The sequence below is a fragment of the Sorghum bicolor genome, unplaced genomic scaffold (assembly GCF_000003195.3).
Source record: "Sorghum bicolor cultivar BTx623 unplaced genomic scaffold, Sorghum_bicolor_NCBIv3 super_18, whole genome shotgun sequence".
NCBI classification, from domain to species: Eukaryota; Viridiplantae; Streptophyta; class Magnoliopsida; order Poales; family Poaceae; genus Sorghum; species Sorghum bicolor.
The window spans coordinates 693,138-715,777 of record NW_018396398.1 but is presented as its reverse complement, the minus strand read 5'-3'; the positions used below and the strand labels follow the sequence as shown (position 1 = coordinate 715,777).

Genomic DNA, 22,640 nt, shown 5'->3' with positions numbered 1-22,640 from the left:
ACCAAAACTAACACTGTCTCTAAACGAACTGAAGCAAGATTCCATATGACACACATCATCAAGGAGTTATATCAGGTGCGTCCTAATTGATTTCTAACCATATCGTATGTTCCATACAAACCGTACATCTATCTTGCTTCAAGATTAGCAGTATCTCCAAATAGACCAATCTGGGCTTTCACTTGAGCCCCTTGACCTAGGAGTACCATTGGGTGCGTTCAAAATGGTTTCTTATCTTATGGTGCATTAGGTGCAAACCGTGCACCTATCTTGCAGAGAAACTAACACTGTCTCTAAACAGACTGAAGTGGGATTCCATATGAAACATGTCATCTAGGAGTTTCATCTGGTGTGTCCAAATTGATATCTGAGCATATGGTATGTTCCATGCAAATCGTGCACCTATCTTGCATCAAGATTAGCACTATCTCTAAACAGACCGAACCGAGCCTCCACTTGAGCCTCTTCACCTAGGAGTACCAACAGGTGCTTCCAAAATAGATTCTTACACTTTGGTGCATTAGGCGCAAACCGTGCACATATCTTGCACTGAAACAAATACTGTCTCTAAGCACACCAAAGCGAGATTCCATATGACACACATCATCAAGGAGTTCCATTGGGTGCATCCGAATTGATTTCCAAGCATATGGTATGTTCCATGCAAATCGTGCACCTATCTTGCATCAAGATTAGCACTATCTTCAAACAGACCAAATCGAGCTTCCACTTGAGCCTCTTCATCTAGGAGTACAAACAGGTGCGTCAAAAATGGTTTCTTATCCTATGGTGCATTAGGTGCAAACCATGCACCTATCTTGCACCGAAACTAACACTGTCTCTAAACGGACCGAAGGGAGATTCCATATGACACACGTCATCTAGGAGTTCCATTGGGTGTGTCCAAATTGATTTCTTAACATATGGTACGTTCCATGCAAACTGTGCAACTATCTTGCATCAAGATTAGCACTATATCCGAATAGACCAAATCAAGCCTCAACTTGAGCCTCTTCAACTACGAGTACCATCGGATGCGTCTAAAATGGTTTCCTAGCATATAGTGCATTAGGAGTAAGCCGTGCACATATCATGTACCAAAACTAACATTGTCTCTAAATGAACTGAAGCAAGATTCCATATGACACACATCATCAAGGAGTTATATCAGGTGTGTCCTAATTGATTTCTGACCATATCGTATGTTCCATACAAACTGTGCATCTATCTTGCATCAAGATTAGCAATATATCGAAACAGACCAAACTGAGCTTTCACTAGAGCCCCTTGACCTAGGAGTACCATCGGTTGTGTCCAAAATGGTTTCTTATCCTATGGTGCATTAGGTGCAAACCGTGCACCTATCTTGCACCGAAACTAACACTATCTCTAAACAGACCGAAGTGAGATTCCATATGACACATGTCATATAGGAGTTCCATCTGGTGCATCCAAATTGATTTCTGAGTATATGGTATGTTCCATGCAAATCGTGCATCTATCTTGCATCAAGATTAGCACTATCTCTAAACAGACCAAACCGAGCCTCCACTTGAGCCTCTTCACCTAGGAGTACCAACAAGTGCTTCCAAAATGGTTTCTTAGTCTTTGGTGCATTAGGCGCAAACCGTGTACATATCTTGCACCGAAACTAACACTGTTTCTAAACTGACCAAAGCGAGATTCCATATGACACACATCATCAAGGACGGGTGCATCCAAATTGATTTCCAAGCATATGGTATGTTCCATGCAAACTGTGCACCTATCTTGTATCAAGATTAGCACTATCTCCAAACAGACCGATCCGAGCTTCCACTTGAGCCTCTTCATTTTGGAATACAAACATGTGCGTCAAAAATGGTTTCTTAGACTATAGTGCATTAGGCACAAACTATGCACCTATCTTGCACCGAAACTAACATTGTCTCCAAAAAGACCGTAGCAAGATTCCATATGACACACGTCATCTAGGAGTTCCATTGGGTGTGTCCAAATTGATTTCCTAACATATGGTACGTTCCATGCAAACTTTACAACTATCTTGCATCAAGATTAGCAATATATACAAAGAGACCAAATCGAGCCTCCACTTGAGCCTCTTCAACTATGAGTACCATCGGATGCATCTAATATGGTTTCTTAGCCTTTGATGCATTAGGCGTAAATCATGCACATATCTTCTAGCAAAACTAACATTGTCTCTAAACGAACCGAAGCAAGATTCCATATGACACACATCATCAAGGAGTTATATCAGGTGCGTCCAAATTGATTTCTAAGCATATCGTATGTTCCATGCAAACCGTGCATCCATCATGCATCAAGATTAGCACTATCTCCAAGCAGACCAAACCGAGCTTTCACTTGAGCCCCTTGACCTAGGAGTACCATCGGGTGCGTCCAAAATGGTTTCTTATCCTATGGTGCATTAGGTGCAAACCATGCACCTATCTTGCACCGAAACTAACATTGCCTCTAAACGGACCGAAGGGAGATTCCATATGACATATGTCATCTAGGAGTTCCATCTGGTGTGTCCAAATTGATTTCTGAGCATATGGTATGTTCCATGCAAATCGTACACCTATCTTGCATCAAGATTAGCACTATCTCTAAAGAGACCGAACCGAGCCTCCACTTGAGCCTCTTCACGTAAAAGTACCAACAGGTGCTTCCAAAATGGTTTCTTAGACTATGGTGCATTAGGCGCAAACCATGCACATATCTTGCATGGAAACTAACACTATTTCTAAACAGACCAAAGCGAGATTCCATATGACGTGTGTCATCAAGGAGTTCCATCGGGTGCATCCAAATTGATTTCCAAGCATATGGTATGTTCCATGCAAACCGAGCACCTCTCTTGCATCAAGATTAGCACTATCTTCAAACAGACCAAACTGAGCTTCCACTTGAGCCTCGTCATCTAGGAGTACAAACAGGTGCGTCAAAAATGGTTTCTTATTCTATGGTGCATTAGGTGCAAACCGTGCACCTATCTTGCACCGAAACTAACACTGTCTCTAAACGGACCGAAGGGAGATTCCATATGACACACGTCATCTAGGAGTTCCATTGGGTGCGTCCAAATTGATTTCTTAACATATGGTACGTTCCATGCAAACTGTGCATCGGTCTTGCATCAAGATTAGCACTATCTCTGATTTGCTCACGCCTAGGGATAGCGTGAGACAAGTCGTTGTGGCCCAATCTTCTCGTAGGATTAGCGAACTTGTAACTTGTCGCTGCGTGACCTGGTGAAGAGGCAGTGCACCGCGAGGCTGTCCACGCGACGAACTACCGAGACAATCACCCTTCCACGTACCGACGAACAGCCCACGCAATCACGCCGTATAGACGTGAAGGCACAAACTGGATGAACCGCAGTTCGGCGTTCTACAACTCCCTCAGGAATCGAAAGAACAAGTTTTGCAAGCCTCTCAAGACTCACGCATAAACAAAACTCCACGAGTTTGTGTATTCTGAATTTTAACCAAGCAAGATGTGTCCTTTCATTGTCTAGTACAAGAGATATATATAGATAGGGGCGTTCAGCTTTGAATACATGACAGCATGCACATCCACTAGTGGATTTCGTGGCTGGTTCGCGCGTCTTCTCAGCTTCTGGCAGCAGTTACTAAAATGAGCATAACTCTTTATTGGGAAGTCTAAATAATGAACCGTTTGATGGGCTGCAACATAGACTTAAAGATGCTTTCATCCATCTGTAGAATTCCACGTAACTCCTTGTATTCTGTCCGTGGTGATGCTTGGAATTGGTACCATGGGTCAGCCATCTAGCTTCTGGTTGCCTTCTCATGCAGAAGTAATGAACCACCATTTTATTTATGCACACGATAGGCTTCTTGGTTCAGATGTCCAAAGGCTTGAATCCATCTTCATCCCATGCTGGTTCATACCCTCCATCATTCCTAAGGACATTGAAACAAGAACTCAAAAGTATAGGATCATTCAACATAAACTGATTATTAAACATAAGGTTAGCGTTCACCTGAGAATGAATTTCCTTCTCCAATTGTTTAGCTCTACTTCTTGTAATTGGACCACTTATATCAAGTGGAGTTTCATTTGAAGATGAATGAATGCTAGGGATGTCCTCATCAGCCTCCCCCTCTTGAGAAGGAGTCGTCCTCGACTCAGGCTCACCAACAAATGGAAGCAAGTCTTTGACATTGAATGTTGGACTAACATTGGAATATTCAGGTGGCAGCTCAATTTTGTATGCATTATCATTTATCTTTTTTAGAACCTTGAATGGACCATCACCTCTAGGTGATAACTTACTCTTACGTTGTTGGGGAAATCGATCCTTGCGAAGATGCAACCACACGAGGTCACCGGGCTGAAATGTAACCTTCTTCTTACCTTTGTTCGCTTGCTTTGCATATTGTGCTGATTTCTTCTCAATATTTCTTCTTGTCTCATCATGTAGCTTCTTGATAAAGTTGGATCTCTTCGCTGCATCCAAGTTAACTTGTTCCTGTAATGGTAAAGGCAAAAGATCCATGGGAGTATGTGGCTTAAAACCATAAACAATTTCAAATGGACAAAAATTTGTTGTGGAATGTAGTGCCCTATTATAAGCAAATTCGACATGTGGAAGACATTCTTCCCACTGCTTCAAATTCTTTTTTAGCACGGCACGCAGCATGGTGGACAGGGTACGGTTGACAACTTCAGTTTGCCCATCCGTTTGTGGATGACAAGTGGTGGAAAATAACAACTTCGTGCCAAGTTTAGCCCATAATGTCTTCCAAAAATAGCTCAGGAATTTTGTATCTTGGTCTGAAACAATAGTCTTTGGCACTCCATGTAAACGAACAATCTCCCTGAAAAACAAATCAGCAACGTGTGAAGCATCATCGCTCTTGTGACATGGAATAAAATGTGCCATTTTTGAGAAGCGATCAACAATAACGAAGATAGAGTCCCTCCCCCTCTGAGACCTTGGTAATCCCAGAATAAAATCCATGGATATATCTTCCCAAGGTATAGTTGGGATTGGTAATGGAGTATAGAGACCATGGGGATTAAGGCGGGACTTAGCTTTCAAGCAGATTATGCAACGCTCGACATGTCGTTGAACATCACGTCGCATATGTGGCCAAAAGAAATGATCAGAGAGCATGTCCAATGTCTTTTTGATGCCAAAATGACCAGCTAAGCCACCAGCATGTGCTTCCTATAAAAGAACTTGACGAATCGAGCAGGCTGGAATGCATAGTTTGTTAGTTCGAAATAAAAAATCATCATGTACATAATACTTGTCCCAGCCTTTTCCAGCAATGCAATGAGAGAAAGGTTCTTTAAAATCAGAATCAGTTGCATAGAGTGTTTTAATGGATTCCAAACCAAGCACTTTTGTATCTAATTGTGTAACCAAACCACACCTTCTTGACAAAGCATCTGCAACAATGTTATCTTTACCACGCTTATGTTTAACAACATACGGAAATGTTTCTATGAACTCGATCCATTTAGCATGTCTACGATTCAGTTTGCCTTGACCTTTTAAATATTTCAAAGCTTCATGATCAGAATGGATGACAAATTCTTTAGGTAACAAATAATGTTGCCAAACTTCCAAAACTCGAACTAAGGCATAAAGCTCTTTATCATAGACAGAATAATTCAGATGTGGACCATTTAACTTTTCAGAAAAGTAGGCAATAGGTTTACCTTCTTGAAGTAGCACACCTCCAATGCCAATACCACTTGCATCACATTCAATCTCAAAAGTCTTACCGAAGTTAGGTAGCTGCAGCAGTGGTGCTTCACAAAGCTTTCTTTTTAACTCTACAAAGGCTTGCTCTTGGTCATCTTCCCATTTGAATGGAACATCCTTCTTTGTCAAGTTGTTAAGTGGTGCAGCGATCGTGCTGAAATCTTTAACAAATCGTCGATAGAAACCTGCAAGACCATGGAAACTTCGAATTTGGCTCACATTTGTAGGAGTAGGCCAATCCTTTATTGCCTTAACCTTCTCTTCATCAACCTGGATGCCATCTGCAGTCACAACAAAACCAAGAAAAACAACACGATCTGTGCAAAATGTGCACTTAGCAATGTTGGCATACAATTTCTCTTCCCTCAAAACAGCAAGTACTTGATGGATATGATCAAGATGTTCATCAAATGATTTGCTATAGATCAGAATATCATCAAACATGATTCATTAAGCGCATAAAAGTTGAAGGAGCATTTGTCAAGCCAAAGGGCATCACAAGCCATTCATACAAGCCAAATTTGGTTGTAAATGTTGTCTTCCATTCATCACCAATTTTCATGCGAATTTGGTGATAGCCACTGCGTAAATCAATCTTGGTGAAAATAGTTGAGCCGCTCAATTCATCTAACATGTCATCAAGCCTAGGAATGGGATGGCGATATCGTACAGTTATAGCATTAATGGCACGACAATCGACACACATGCGCCAAGATCCATCTTTCTTAGGGACCAAAAGTACTGGAACAGCACAAGGTGATAGAGATTCACGAACATACCCTTTGTCCAAAAGCTCTTTTACCTGTCGCTGAATTTCTTTGGTTTCTTCAGGATTAGCACGGTAGGCTGGACGATTGGGAATAGAAGCTCCAGGTACCAAATCGATTTGATGCTCAATACCACGGAGTGGAGGAAGGCCAGCTGGTACCTCATCAGGAAAAACATCTTCAAAGTCCTGTAAGAGATCAAGAACAGCACTAGGCAGCGATGAAGGTAAATTGTTAGTTGAAAGTAGGACCTCCTTGTGCAAGAGCACAAAGAATGGGGCTGTGGTGTTCCTCACTTCTCTCAAATCACTCCTGCTCACAAATAAGCACTCATTTTGGTGGTGTTGTTTTGTAGTGGAAAGAGGCTTTATGTGGCTAGATTGGTTAGAAGTCTCTCCCTTACTAGTGTTGGCAGCCTCACTCAATTTTCTTTTGTCAGATTCTTCTTTTTTCATGCGAGCCACATCTGAAGCATAGATCTCTTCTGGAGATAATGGAACAAGAACCACCTTCTTGTCGTTGTGGATGAAAGTATACTTGTTAGACCGCCCAAAGTGCACCGAATCCACATCAAACTGCCATGGACGACCCAACAGCAAATGGCATGCTTGCATGGGTACAATATCACAATCAACCTCACCATGATAGTCACCAATGGAGAAAGACAAACGAACCATGGATGAGACCTTCACTGTCCCTGAATTATTCAGCCACTGCATATGGTAAGGGTGTGGATGGCGGCGTGTTGGTAGGCCAAGCTTCTCAACAAGCAAGGCACTAACAATATTATTGCAGCTCCCACCATCTATGATGAAACGACACACTTGACCTTTCACTTTGCATCGGGACTGAAACAAATTATGACGTTGTCCTTGTTCAGCAGCAACAAACTGAGTGGAAAGAACTCTTCTAACCACCAAATAAGGAGATGATCTATTCATTTTAGAAGGCTCCAAATCAGGAAAATCAGCAAGCAACTCATCAAAATCAGCACTAGTAATCTCATTAGAATATGGAGAAATAAGATCTTCTATCATGTCACTGGGAGCAAAAGTTAGAATAGGTTGAATAGCTAAACAATTCAGACCTAGCTCAAAAGTACCATCCTCAGCTGAATACTCACAAGTGTCAAGAGTATGATCTGCAAAGACATTGTGAAACTCGTCCTCCTCTTCACTTTGTGAATCATATGAACCATCAGCAAGGGCAATAATCGTACGACGATTGGGACATTCAGCTTGCTTATGCCCATGACCACCACACTTAAAACACTCAATCTTGCTTGTATGCCTTGGGGCTGCAGTAGCAGAGGAGCTGGACTGAGTAGAGCTTACAGCTTTGCCTTTGGAATCAAAACGTTTGGAAGAAGTTGCACGAGATGTAGGTGTGTGCACCCCTGACCCGTGCTGCTGTGACTGGCGCCAAGAAGTAGCACTATTATGAGCTGAAAATGAAGCACGATCTTTATAAGATCCAGCAAGTTGTCGTTCTGCCCTTTTTGCAAAATGTACCAACTCAGTGAGATATGTGTAGTTTGTCATATCCACTTTATCAGCAATGGGCTTATTGAGGCCAACCAGAAATCGAGCCATTGTGGATTCCTCATCTTCAGTTATCCCTGTACGAAGTAAACACATTTCCAATTCTTGAAAATATTCATCAACAGTACGAGTACCTTGCACAAGACGTTTTAGCTTCAAATGTAGATCACGAGAGTAATATGCAGGAACAAAACGACATCGCATTTCCCTCTTCATGTCTTCCCAAGTAATACGATCATGTCCAGCGCGTCGGAGTTCAGTACACACTTGATTCCACCAAGTGATTGCATAGCCTGAAAACTCAATTGCAGCAAGCTTTGCTTTCTTGACAGGAGGATAAGGATACAAATCAAAGATCTGTTCAACCTTAGTCTCACACTCAAAATAATCATCAGCACTTTCTTTTCCATTAAATTTTGGAATAGACACTTTCACTTTGCTTAAACCATCATCATCAAGGCGACGGTGGCGGTCACGATAACCACGATGGCCACCATGGCGATGATCATCCATGTCAGACAACATATCATCATCACCATCATAATCTCGTCCACCTCGAACAGGAATGCGCCGAGCACGACCAAAATTAAGAAGACCATGACCACGCCCGCCACGTCCACGACCAGCGGGACGACGCGGTGGCTCATCCTCCTCGTCAATATCATCATCCTCATTTGGTGGCGGTTCTCGACGTGGTATGTTCAATTGGAGAGTTTGGAGCTGCTGCACCAAATCATTCATTTGTGTACGCAACTCCTGAAATTCCTCCACCGAAACAGCGGCACCATCTCCACGTCCTGCCATGTTAGTAGAGGAAAAAAAAGGACAATATATATGTGGAATCACTCCCTCACCACTTACAAAACAAGTTCTTTCTCTCCATGAAAAGAGCAAGAACCGGGGCTGCGATCTGTAGGGAAGAGTGATTGTAACAGCGACGACGGTGCAACAACTCACGGTGCTTTAAGTGGAGCTTGGTGGGGTAATATGTTAGTGGAATGCACTGAAATGTAGTGATGCAAAACCAAATAATAATCCAAGAACAGAAGTCTAAGTTGCTGAATATAAAGGAAAGGATGCACAAAGAAAGGAATGAGATGTAGTAAGTGGATAGATGATCACCAATTTGCACCAACCGAAAACTTGTTGCTGCCCAAACCCCTTTTTGGTGTGCTGCACACAGTTCTCTTTTTGTTTTTCTTTCTTTTTTTTTCTTTCTTGCTTTTCTTTTTTTTTCTCTTTTTTTTTGGAACAAAAACTCGTTTTCAGTCCTTCTTTTGACCCATAGACATCTTTTCTTTTAACCTCTGTGTCAAACGCAGCACAACTTTCAACTAAAGGGGATCACTAAGATGGATGGTGCAGCACAAAAACAAGAAACTGCGGTGGGGAATATGTGGCGGTTAGAAAACAAGGGTGGGATGGGTGGGTATTTTTTTTTGTTTATATATACGCAGCAAGCAGTGATGATCAGATCAAGGGTGGGATGGATGGGTACATGCAGCAAGCAATTTGATGATTAGAACAAAGATAATAACTAGAACAATGTGAAAAAGAAAAATTCAGCAACTAGACAAATATTAAAGGATTAAAATTCGATAAAGCAAACTACAAAATCAGTAGCACATATGAATTTGGGCTGTAGGTTTTCTTTTTGGCTCTCAGTGGACAGTAGGTATTTAAACTCTATCCTACCAAAATCAAGAACAATCCTACCGAGGAAACGAAGGCTTTGGTACCAGATGATATGCTCACGCCTAGGGATAGCGTGAGACAAGTCGTTGTGGCCCGATCTTCTCGTAGGATTCGCGAACTTGATAACTTGTCGCTGCGTGACCTGGTGAAGAGGCAGTGCACCGCGAGGCTGTCCACGCGACGAACTACCGAGACAATCACCCTTCCACGTACCGACGAACAGCCCACGCAATCACGCCGTATAGACGTGAAGACACAAACTGGATGAACCGCAGTTCGGCGTTCTACAACTCCCTCAGGAATCGAAAGAACAAGTTTTGCAAGCCTCTCAAGACTCACGCATAAACAAAACTCCACGAGTTTGTGTATTCTGAATTTTAACCAAGCAAGATGTGTCCTTTCATTGTCTAGTACAAGAGATATATATAGATAGGGGCGTTCAGCTTTGAATACATGACATCATGCACATCCACTAGTGGATTTCGTGGCTGGTTCGCGCGTCTTCTCAGCTTCTGGCAGCAGTTACTAAAATGAGCATAACTCTTTATTGGGAAGTCTAAATAATGAACCGTTTGATGGGCTGCAACATAGACTTAAAGATGCTTTCATCCATCTGTAGAATGCCACGTAACTCCTTGTATTCTGTCCGTGGTGATGCTTGGAATTTGTACCATGGGTCAGCCATCTAGCTTCTGGTTGCCTTCTCATGCAGAAGTAATGAACCACCATTTTATTTATGCACACAATAGGCTTCTTGGTTCAGATGTCCAAAGGCTTGAATCCATCTTCATCCCATGCTGGTTCATACCCTCCATCATTCCTAAGGACATTGAAACAAGAACTCAAAAGTATAGGATCATTCAACATAAACTGATTATTAAACATAAGGTTAGCGTTCACCTGAGAATGAATTTGCTTCTCCAATTGTTTAGCTCTACTTCTTGTAATTGGACCACTTATATCAAGTGGAGTTTCATTTGAAGATGAATGAATGCTAGGGATGTCCTCATCAATCTCCAAACAGACCAAACCGAGCTTTCACATGAGCCCCTTGACCTAGGATTACCATCGGGTGTGTCCAAAATGGTTTCTTATCCTATGGTGCATTAGGTGCAAACCGTGTGATGCGAACCCGCTAGGGTTTTTGCCCGATCTTTTGGTGAGAGACGGGGATAACTCGATTGGTGGATGGAGATGACGTTCACGGCCCGACTACAGCCCTCAAGACCGCGCCTTAGCAACCGATACACCACGTCCAATAGCCGTCACGATCTTGTGGAGCGCAACAACCAGCCCCTAGGGCTCCCGTCCTGCAAGCAATCGAAGAACTAGCAAGAATGAGAAAACAAGCACTGAATTTGCAAGATGAATTGAAGGTTTTAAACTGAATCTGAATCAACAATGGGGTTCCGAAGACAAGGAGACGGGCGGCTGATCCTGCACGCGCGCCTACAAACAAGTAGCGAAGGCTAAACTTGATCTAAACAAAACCCAATGACCATGGCGACTCTAGAGGGATATAAGTAGATGGATTGACGACCAAAGAGGTGTTGGGGTCATCCTCCAACCCTAGGACGCGTCCCTAATGGACCCAACTTGATACATGGGCCATCAGCCCAAAATGAGGTGACGCAGCACCCTGGACAGCAAGACCTATCGACGGTAATTGGATCATTGCCGCTGCTGCCTAACAGGTATTGACGTGGGACTTGATTCATACGAAAGTAGACTTGATAAGCTTTCCAACAAGTGCTGAAGCACCTGAATCCGAATCCGTATGCAACTGTGGTAACGGTCACAAGTTGGCGCTTTGCTGCTGTCCGAATCCAGCGAGCGTGAGTCCTTCTCCCTTTCGGTTTTCTCCTTAGTTCCTAATCAAAACAAGAGTGCACACATTTCCATTGTCTAAACAAGATGGACACGAGCTTATCAAGGAACTCACTTCATTATTAAGTTGACGAACACGAGCATGAGTAAGAGGACCAGCTATAGGTTGTGTCGGAGAGGATGTATCGCTGGTGTTGATGTCCTCATCACCGTGCACCTATCTTTCACCGAAACTAACATTGTCTCCAAACAGACCGAAGCGAGATTCCATATGACACACGTCATCTAGGAGTTCCATTGGGTGCATCCAAATTGATTTCTTAACATATGGCACATTCCATGCAAACTGTGCAACTATCTTGCATCAAGATTAACACTATCTCTAAACAGACCGAACCGAGCCTCCACTTGAGCCTCTTCACCTAGGAGTACCAACAGGTGCTTCCAAAATGGTTTCTTAGACTTTGGTGCATTTAGGCGCAAACCGTGCACATATGTTCTACCAAAACTAATACTGTCTCTAAGCACACCAAAGCGAGATTCCATATGACACACGTATTCAAGGAGTTCTATTAGGTGTGTCCAAATTAATTTCTAAGCATATGGTACGTTTCATGCAGACCGTGCATCTATCTTGCATCAAGATTAGCACTATCTCCAAATAGACCAAACTGAGCTTTCACTTGAGCCTTTTACCTAGGAGTACCATCGGGTGCGTCCAAAATGGTTTCTTAGCCTATGCTACATTATGTGCAAACCTTGCACCTATCTTGCACCGAAACTATCACTGTCTCCAAATAGACCGAAGGAAGATTTCGTATGACACACGTCATCTAGGAGTTCCATCATGTGCGTCGAGATTGTTTTCCAAGCATTTGGTATGTTCCATGCAAACCGTGCACCTATCTTGCATCAAGATTAGCACTATCTCCAAACAGACCGAACCGAGCTTCCACTTGAGCCTCTTAATCTAGGAGTACAAACAAGTGCATCAAAAATGGTTTTTTAGACTATGGTGCATTAGGCACAAACTATGCACCTATCTTCCACCGAAACTAACATTGTCTCCAAACAAACCGAAGCGAGATTCCATATGACACACGTCATCTAGGAGTTCCGTTGGGTCCTTCCAAATTGATTTTTTAACATATGGTACGTTCCATGCAAAGTTTGCAACTATCTTGCATCAAGATTAGCACTATATACAAAGAGACCAAATCGAGCCTCCACTTGAGCCTTTTCAACTATGAGTACCATCGGATGCGTCTAAAATGGTTTCTTAGCCTATGATGCACTAGGCGTAAATCGTGCACATATCTTCTAACAAAACTAATACTGTCTCTAAACGAACCGAAGTAAGATTGCATATGACACACATCACCAAGGAGTTATATCAGGTGCGTCCAAATTGATTTCTAAGCATATCGTATGTTCCATGCAAACCGTGCATCTATCATGTATCAAGATTAGTACTATCTCCAAGCAGACCAAACCGAGCTTTCACTTGAGCCCCTTGACCTAGGAGTACCATCGGGCGTCCAAAATGGTTTATTATCCTATAGTGCATTAGGTGCAAACCGTGCACCTATCTTGCACCGAAACTAACACTGTCTCTAAACAGACCGAAGGGAGATTCCATATGACACACGTCATCTAGGAGTTCCATTGGGTGCGTCCAAATTGATTTCTTAACATATGGCACGTTCCATGCAAACTGTGCAACTGTCTTGCGTCAAGATTAGAACTATCTCTAAACAGACCAAACCGAGCCTCCACTTGAGCCTCTTCAACTAGGAGTACCAACAGGTGCTTCCAAAATGGTTTCTTAGACTTTGGTGCATTAGGCGCAAACCGTGCACATATCTTGCTCCAAAACTAATACTGTCTGTAAGCACACCAAAGCGAGATTCCATATGACACACGTCATCAAGGAGTTCTATCGGGTGTGTTCAAATTAATTTCTAAGCATATGGTACGTTCCATGCAGACCGTGCATCTATCTTGCATCAAGATTAGCACTATCTCAAAATAGACCAAATCGAGCTTCCACTTGATCCATTTACCTATGAGTACTATCAGGTGCGTCCAAAATGGTTTCTTAGCCTATACTGCATTATGTGCAAACCTTGCACCTATCTTGAACCAAAACTAACACTGTCTCCAAACAGAACGAAGCAAGATTTTGTATGACACGTCATCTAGGAGTGCCATCATGTGTGTCTAGATTGATTTCAAAGCATTTGGTATGTTCCATGCAAATCGTGCACCTATCCTGCATCAAGATTAGCACTATCTCCAAACAGACCGAACCGAGCTTCCACTTGAGCCTCTTCATCTAGGAGTACAAACAGGTGCGTCAAAAATGGTTTCTTAGACTATGGTGCATTATGTGCAAACTGTGCACCTATCTTGCACCGAAACTAACAATGTCTCCAAATGGACCGAAGCGAGATTCCATATGACACACGTCATCAAGGAGTTCCATCGGGTGCATCCAAATTGATTTCCAAGCATATGGTATGTTCCATGCAAACCATGCACCTACCTTGCATAAGGATTAGCACTATCTCCAAACTGACCGAATCAAGCTTCCACTTCAGCCTCTTCACCCAGGAGTACCAAATAGTGCGTTGAAAATGGTTTCTTAGACTATGGTGCATTAGGCACAAACTGTGCACCTATCTTGCACTAAAACTTACAATGTCTACAAACGGACCGAATCAAGATTCCATATGACACACGTCATCTAGGAGTTCCATTGGGTGCGTTCAAATTGATTTCTAAGCATATGGTATGTTCCTTGCAAATCATGCACCTATCTTGCACCAAGATTAGCACTATCTCCAAACAGGTCAAACAGAGCTTCCACTTGAGCCTCTTCATCTAGGAGTACAAACAGGTGCGTCAAAAATGGTTTCTTAGACTATGGTGCATTAGGCACAAACTTTGCACCTATCTTGCACCAAAACTAACATTGTCTCCAAGCAGACCGAAGCGAGATTCTATATGACACACATCATCAAGGAGTTCCATTGGGTGCGTCCAAATTGATTTCTGGTATGTTCCATGCAAACTGTGCAACTATCTTGCATCAAGATTAGCACTATATCCAAACAGACCAAATTGAGCCTCTAATTGAGCCTCTTCAACACCGAGTACCATCGGGTGCGTCTAAAATGGTTTCTTAGCCTATGGTGCATTAGGCGTAAACCGTGCACATATCTTCTACCAAAAGTAACACTGTCTCTAAATGAACCGAAGCAAGATTCCATATGACACACATCATCAAGGAGTTATATTAGGTGCGTCCTAATTGACTTCTGAGCATATCGTATGTTCCATGCAAACCGTGTATCTATCTTGCATCAAGATTAGCACTATCTCCAAACAGACCAAACCGAGCTTTCACTTGAGCCCCTTCACCTAGGAGTACCAACAAGTGCGTCCAAAATGGTTTCTTACACTATGGTGCATTAGGTGCAAACTGTGCACCTATATTGCACCGAAACTAACAATGTCTCCAAATGGACCGAAGCGAGATTCCATATGACACACGTCATCAAGGAGTTCCATCGGGTGCATTCAAATTGATTTCTTAACATATGGTACGTTCCATGCAAACTGTGCAACTATCTTGCATCAATATTACCACTATATCCGAACAGACCAAACAGAACGTCCACTTGAGCCTCTTCCACTACGAGTACCATCGGGTGCATCTAAAATGGTTTCTTAGCCTATGGTGCATTAGGCGTAAACCATGCACATATCTTCTACCAATACTAACACTGTCTCTAAATGAATCGAAGCAAGATTCCATATGACACATCATCAAGGAGTTATATCAGGTGCGTCCTGATTGATTTCTAAGCATACCGTATGTTCCATGCAAACCGTGCATCTATCTTGCATTAAGATTAGCACTATCTCAAAACAGACCAAACCAAGCTTTCACTTGAGCCCCTTGACCTAGGAGTACCATCAGGTACGTCCAAAATGGTTTCTTATCCTATGGTTCATTAGGTGCAAACCGTGCACCTATCTTGCATGGAAACTAACACTGTCTCTAAACGGACCGAAGTGAGATTCCATATGACACATGTCATCTAGGAGTTCCATCTGGTGTGTCCAAATTGATTTCTGAGCATATGGTATGTTCCACGCAAATCGTGCACCTATCTTGCATCAAGATCAGCACTATCTCTAAACAGACCGAACCGAGCCTCCACTTGAGCCTCTTCACCTAGAGTACCAACAGATGCTTCCAAAATGGTTTATTAGACTTTGGTGCATTAGCCATAAACCGTGCACATATCTTGCACCGAAACTAATACTGTCTGTAAGCACACCAAAGCGAGATTCCATATGACACACGTCATCAAGGAGTTCTATCGGGTGTGTCCAAATTAATTTCTAAGCATATGGTACGTTCTATGCAAACCATGCATCTATCTTGCATCAAGATTAGCACTATCTCCAAATACACCAAACCGAGCTTTCACTTGAGCCTTTTACCTAGGAGTACCATCGGGTGAGTCCAAAATGGTTTCTTAGCCTATGCTGCATTATTTGCAAACCTTGCACCGAAACTAACACTGTCTCCAAACAGACCGAAGCAAGATTTCGTATGACACACGTCATCTAGGAGTTCCATCATGTGTGTCCAGATTGTTTTCCAAGCATTTGGTATGTTCCATGCAAACCGTGGACTTATCTTGCATCAAGATTAGCACTATCTCCAAACAGACTGAACCGAGCCTCCACTTGAGCCTCTTCACCTAGGAGCCTCCACTTGAGCCTCTTCACCTAGGAGTACCCAAAGGTTATGTCGGACGGAAGCACTGCCTCGGTGCCGTAAACCATGAAGTAGGGTGACACACCCATGTTGCGACTAGCTTGTGTTCGGAGGCCCCAGACCACGGTCGGTAACTCTTTCATCCATCGTCCAGGTGCTCTGTCGTTCTCGGTGTACAGCCTTTTCTTTAAAGCATCGATAATCATTCCGTTCGCGCATTCTACTTGACCGTTGGCCCGTGGGTGAGCTACTGACACGTACTTTATGACTATGCCCCTGTCATCGCAGAAGTCCCAGAATGTAGTGCCAGTGAACTGAGTGCCCAGGTCGGTGATTATACTGTTGGGAATCCCAAATCTGTGTATGATTTGATTGAGGAACTCCACAGCCTTCTCGGAGGTTGCTTTGACCAGTGGCATGTACTCGATCCACTTCGAGAATTTGTCGATTAGTACAAAGACGAACTTGAAGTTACCGGGGGCCGGCTTAAATGGCCCGATCATGTCAAGACCCCAGCAAGCGAAAGGCCAAGACGACGGAATAGTTTGAATTTCGTGAGCAGGTACATGGGTGCGCTTGGCAAAGAACTGGCATCCTTCACAATGTCGGACTAGTTTCTTGGCGTCAGCGACCGCAGTTGGCCAGTAAAAGCCTGCTCGGAAGGTCTTCCCGACCAGTGTTCTGGGGGCGGCGTGGTTGCCACAGGATCCAGCGTGTATGTCATCTAAAAGCTTGATGCCGTCATCTTGGGATATGCATTTGAGCAGTACCTCGGAACTTGCATTTTTTCGCATAAGCTTGCCATCCACCAGTATGTAGTTCTTGGATCGCCGAATGAGATGCTCATTCTCCGTTGTATCTTGAAAACCCAATCCGTCCGATATGTACCTGATGAAAGGAGCGCGCCAATCGTGGCTGCTGGATGCCGGAGCGGAGTCGTCTATGAGCATTGCCTCATTGGGTTGCCTTTCGACCAGGTCTGTGCCCACACTTGGCGCGTGGATGTCCTGAACGAAAACGCCTTGCGAGATCTAGGCCTGAGATGATCCTATCTTTGACAGCGCATCCGCTGCCTGGTTCTTATCCCGGACCACGTTGATGTATTCTATGCCGTAGAAATTGGATTCCCATTTGCGAATTTCTTTGCAGTAGAGGTCCATCTTTTCATGGGTTGTGTCCCATTCTTTGTTTAGCTGGTTGATGACCAGGGCAGAGTCGCCGTGAACGTAGAGGCGTTTGACTCCCAGTTCGACAGCCAGTCGAATGTTGTGAAGGCATACTTCGTATTCGACGACGTTGTTCGATGCCGGAAAGAGAATCCTAAGGACCTAGCGTAGTTTGTCCTTGTTGGGCGTCACGAAGAGTATTCCAGCGCCAGCACCATTGATGTTTAAGGACCCGTCGAAGAACATTGACCAGTGGTCGGAAGTATCGGAGAGGGGAGGCTCGTTGAGGTCCGTCCATTCTGCGATGAAATCGACCAAGGCTTGGGACTTGACGGTAGTGCGGCTCTGGAAATCCAAGGAGAATGGGCATAGTTCCATTGCCCATTTTACAATTCTGCCATTGGCATCCTTGTTGCGCAGAGTGTCCCCCAGGGGGAAACTAGTGGTTACCAGGACCCGATGACCATCGAAGTAATGCTTCAGCTTCCTTGAAGTTATTAAGATGGCGTAGATGAGCTTTTGTATCTGAGGGTACCTGGTCTTGGACTCGTTTAAGACTTCGCTTATGAAGTAAACTGGTCTCTGAACTTTGTATACATGGCCTGGCTCATCCCGCTAGACCACCATTGCCGTGGAGACAACCCTGTCGGTTGCTGCTATGTAAAGGAGCACGTCCTCGTTGGGTTGAGGCGCTGTGAGAACGGGTGGCGAAGTGAGAAAGGTTTTGAGCTGGGTGAACGTAGCGTCGGCTTCCTCTGTCCAGGAGAATTTTTCTGACGCCTTTAGGAGCTTGAAGAAGGGGAGACCTTTTTCTCCTAGTCTAGAAATAAAACAGCTGAGAGCAGCCATACATCCGGTGAGCTTTTGAATATCCATGACGTTCTTGGGTGGTCGCATATCGAGCACTGCTTTTACTTTTGAGGGATTCGGCCGTATGCCGTCGCGGCTGACGACGTTGCCGAGCAGTAGACCGGAGGGGACCCTGAAGATACATTTTTTGGGGTTAAGCTTCCACTTGTATTTATTTAGTGCCTTGAAAGTTTGGTCTAGGTTGTCGATTAGGGTGCTTGCGTCCATTGTTTTGACGACGACAACGTCGTCTACATAAGCCTCGACGAGGTCATCACGAATCTCGTCGTGGAGGCATTGCTGAATAGCCCGTTGATAAGTGGCTCCAGCGTTTTTGAGCCCGAAGGACATGGTCGTAAAGCAATACGCGGCGAAAGGAGTGATAAAAGATGTTTTGATCTGGTCATCTTCCTTTAGCGAGATCTGGTGATAACCAGAGTAGCAGTCTAGAAAGGAGAGGAGTTCGCATCCGGCCGTTGAGTCGACCACCTAGTCGATGCGAGGGGGACCAAAAGGATCTTTAGGACAGTGCTTATTGATATCAGTGTAATCAACGCACATTCTCCATTCATTATTCTTTTTGCGTACAAGAACCAGATTGGCAAGCCAATCGGGATGATACACTTCTTTAATGAATCTGGCTAGTAGAAGACGCGTTATTTCTGTCCTAATAGCCTCCTTTTTGTCACGAGCGAACCGCTGTAGTTTCTGCTTGATAGGTCTTGCGGTCTTCGAGACGTTTAAGGAGTGCTCGATCAAGTTTCACGGGACGCCGGGCATGTCCGTGGGTTTCCACGTGAAAACACTTCGAGACGTTTAAGGAGTGCTCGATCAGGTTTCGCGGGACACCAGGCATGTCCGCGGGTTTCCACGCGAAAACACTTACGTTGTCCCTGAGAAACCTGACGAGCGCGTCTTCCTATTTGGGATCCAAATTGGCCCCGACAAAGGCCGTCTTCTCGGGGCTGCCGTCGACCAGCTGTACTTCCTTGTGCTCTTTGGATTTTGAATTTTTCCTTGGAGTCTCCTACTCGGGTAGTCGAATCTGGTCGGGTGGAAGCTGCGTGGCTTGGGCTACGATTTCTGCCATGCGGATTGAGAGGTCAATTGCATCGGTGATCTTGAAACTTTCCTCCTCGCAAGTGTATGCGGTATAAACATTGCCTATGACAGTTAGAACGCCTTTCTCTATTGGCATTTTAAGGACCAGGTATGAGTAGTGCCGAACGGCCATGAACTTTGTCAGCGATGGTCGGCCCAAGATTGCATGGTAAGTTCCGTCAAAGTTGGCGACCACGAAGTTGACGAACTCTGTTCGAAAGTGGTCGGGCGTTCCGAACTGGACAGACAGCGTTATCTGTCTGAGGGGTACTGAACTTTGACCTGGCAGGACTCCCCAGAATTGTGCGTCATATGATTTTAGTTGTGCCGGGGTTATCTTGAGAGCAGGCAAGTTGTTGCGAAAGAAGATGTCAATGGAGCTTCCCCCGTCGATGAGCACGCGCTCGAATCTGATGCTGTTGATGCAAGGATCCAGGATTAGAGGGAAACATCCTGGTTCCGGGATGGCGGCCCATTGATCCTTCCTGCTGAAGGAGATCTCCCTGTGCGACCAGGGAGGAAATTTCGGATCAGCGATCAAACCGTCTGTGCTGTCCACGTTGAGGCAGGCTCTCTTTAGGAGCTTTCTTTCTCGCTTAGACTCGATGGAAACTTCGCCTCCGAAGATAGAGTGGACCACGTCGGTGGGATTGACATACTGGTGTCGTGGGTCCCTATCCTGGTCCTCGTCTTCGTCTTCGTGATCGCGCCCGTCCTGCTTCCCGTTTTTCTTGGCGGAATCGTCTTGAGCAGCCTGCCGCGTGTAGATGTTTTTGAGGACACGACATTCTTCCATCGTGTGATTAGACTTGGGGTGGAGTTGGCACGGTCCCTTCAATGTCTTGTTGTAATCTTCCTGGTAGTCCCGCCGCCCGTTGGGGCTCTTGACCGTATTCACCTCATGGTCGTGGTCGCGAGGGCGCTTGCCCCTGAAGTCATCACGATTGTCATGCCGCCTATCCCAACCTTCTCTATGGTCGCGGTTGTCAGGGCGATGATGGTTCTTGTTATCAAAACGACAACGACTGTCGTCCCGTCGAGGAGGCTTGTCGGGACCTCTCACATCCTCTTGGATGAGCTTTTCTGCGTCATCGGCGTCGGCGTAGTTTTTTGCCATGGCAAGGAGCTCAGCCATCATGGTCGGCCTTTTGCGCAGTAGCTTGTTCCTTAGTGCTTCGTGGAAGCGTAGCCCTTTGATGAAGGCGGATATGGCCTCGTCGTGAGAAATTTTTGGGATTTTAAGGCGCATATCCGAGAATCGTCGGATGTAATCGCGCAAAGGCTCGTTTTTCCTGTCCCTTATTCCCTCAAGGTCGTATTTGTTCCCGGGCTGCTCGCAGGTAGCGATGAAATTGTCGATAAACGCTTGGCGCAGTGCTTCCCAGGAGTCGAAAGAGTCCTCGGGCAGGCCCAGGAGCCATTGATGACCAGCCTGATCGAGGACGACTGGGAAGTAGTTGGCCATGACGTGCTCATCTCCTGCTGCTGAACGGACTGCAATCTCATAGAGAGTGATCCAGTTCTCTGGGTTTTCCTTGCCATCGTATTTTTTGAGCTTCTCGAGTTTGAAGTTGCGGGGCCATACGACTTGGCGAAGGTGTGAGGAAAACTGTCTCAGGCAGGTTTTCGTGCACCGCTCTTTCCATGGCACGCCTGTTGATGTTGTCCTGGGTGTCCTTAGGAGGGATGTTGTATCGTAGATCCCTGTCCTGGTTTACTTCCTGACCACGCCCACGATTCTGCTCGCGGTAGCCGCCGGCGTCCCGACCACCGTTGCCACGCCGTGAATCCTTCCGACGATTATTGGAGGAGCGGCTACGGTGGTGCTCGCTAGGTTGTGGTGAGGTCCGGCTGCGATGAGTCTGGTCGGAGGAGACCTCTGTGTAGGAGATAGCTTGGACCCTTTTGAGTAAGGTGGCTGTCTGTCCCATCGCGATGATTAGATGTGTGCGCACGCTGGATCGGACACCCTGGCACTCGGGAGCATTAGGGAACCGGTCTAGGTTTGCCATAGCAACAGCCACGTTAGCACTTGGCGTTTTGTAAATCTCCGACCATGTCGAAAGCGTCACTGAGGTTATGCGGCGGGAGTTGCCGTTCCTCATCCGCGCGTCGCCAAGCACGGTCGGCATTGCGCTGTTCGCGGAGCTGCTTCTGCTCGTCTGACTCTCCATCGACAACCGGTTCGTCGTTGCTGACATTGAAGACGAGATCTCCCCGCCGGGGCGGAAAGACCAGGAAGCGAGAGAAACCCGGAGGGTACGGTGGTAAATCCATGTCGTAATCTTCGTCCTCAGAGTTTATAACCTCGGTGGGATGGATCCAGTGCTGGAGTTTGTGCTGGAAGCCTGGTCGTTTGGTAGTTCTCGGATCGTCACCATGTTGACGTAGTGACGAGCTGGTCGACTGCTCCGTTTTGGCAACAAACCCGCCCTGTTGAAAAGGGATTGGATGTGCCGTGAGTAGTAAACGGCTGAGTTGTTTAGCCCATAAGGAGGACTCTGGTCTGAGTCTGCCTTGAGTTCGACGAACCGCCCCGTGGGATGGAAGTTATTGTCAGAGACGTCCCCAGCCGTTCGTGTGTGACGACACGAGTTGGCCGGTAGGAGTCGAAAAAGTCCGTCAGCGCGGCTCGATCAGATTGGTGCGAGATCCCATCTACCAGTCGGGAAGCTTCGAGGAGCCTGAGATCGACGCGATCAAGGGCTCGGAAAAGATCTGAGTTGTCGACCTTCTTTTTTCCCTTGTAACGAGGGAGTGGAGGTCGAGTGCTCGGCGCCGGCGTGATCGGAGTCGACGTCGCCGTCGTCCCAGATCGGATCTGGGTTTCTTCCAAAGTCGTGGTCGTGAGGCCGCCGCCCTAAGTCGTCCACGTGATCTGGCCCCGACAGTGAACGTGAGACCTTCAGGTACGGCCGCGAAAGCTGGAACGATGACCATCTTGTTCGTCGGGAGAGCTGTACGCACACCCCCTACCTGGCACGCCACTGTCGACGAAAGCTAGTCGGCAGTCTACCTTGGGGTATACCCACGGTAGTAGTTTATCGGTAGACGGTGCGCAAGCTATGAACTCGATGGTGACACAAGACACAGACAAGGTTTTTATCTAGGTTCGGCCGCCGTGTGGGCGTAATACCTACGTCCTGCGTC

General features: G+C 45.4%; 1 pseudogene; it reads right to left on the bottom strand.

Annotated features, from left to right (window-relative positions):
* Window positions 1-1,040: 1,040 nt before the first annotated feature.
* LOC110431493 overlaps window positions 1,041-22,640 on the bottom strand; it is a 171,091-nt pseudogene continuing 149,491 nt past the window's right edge.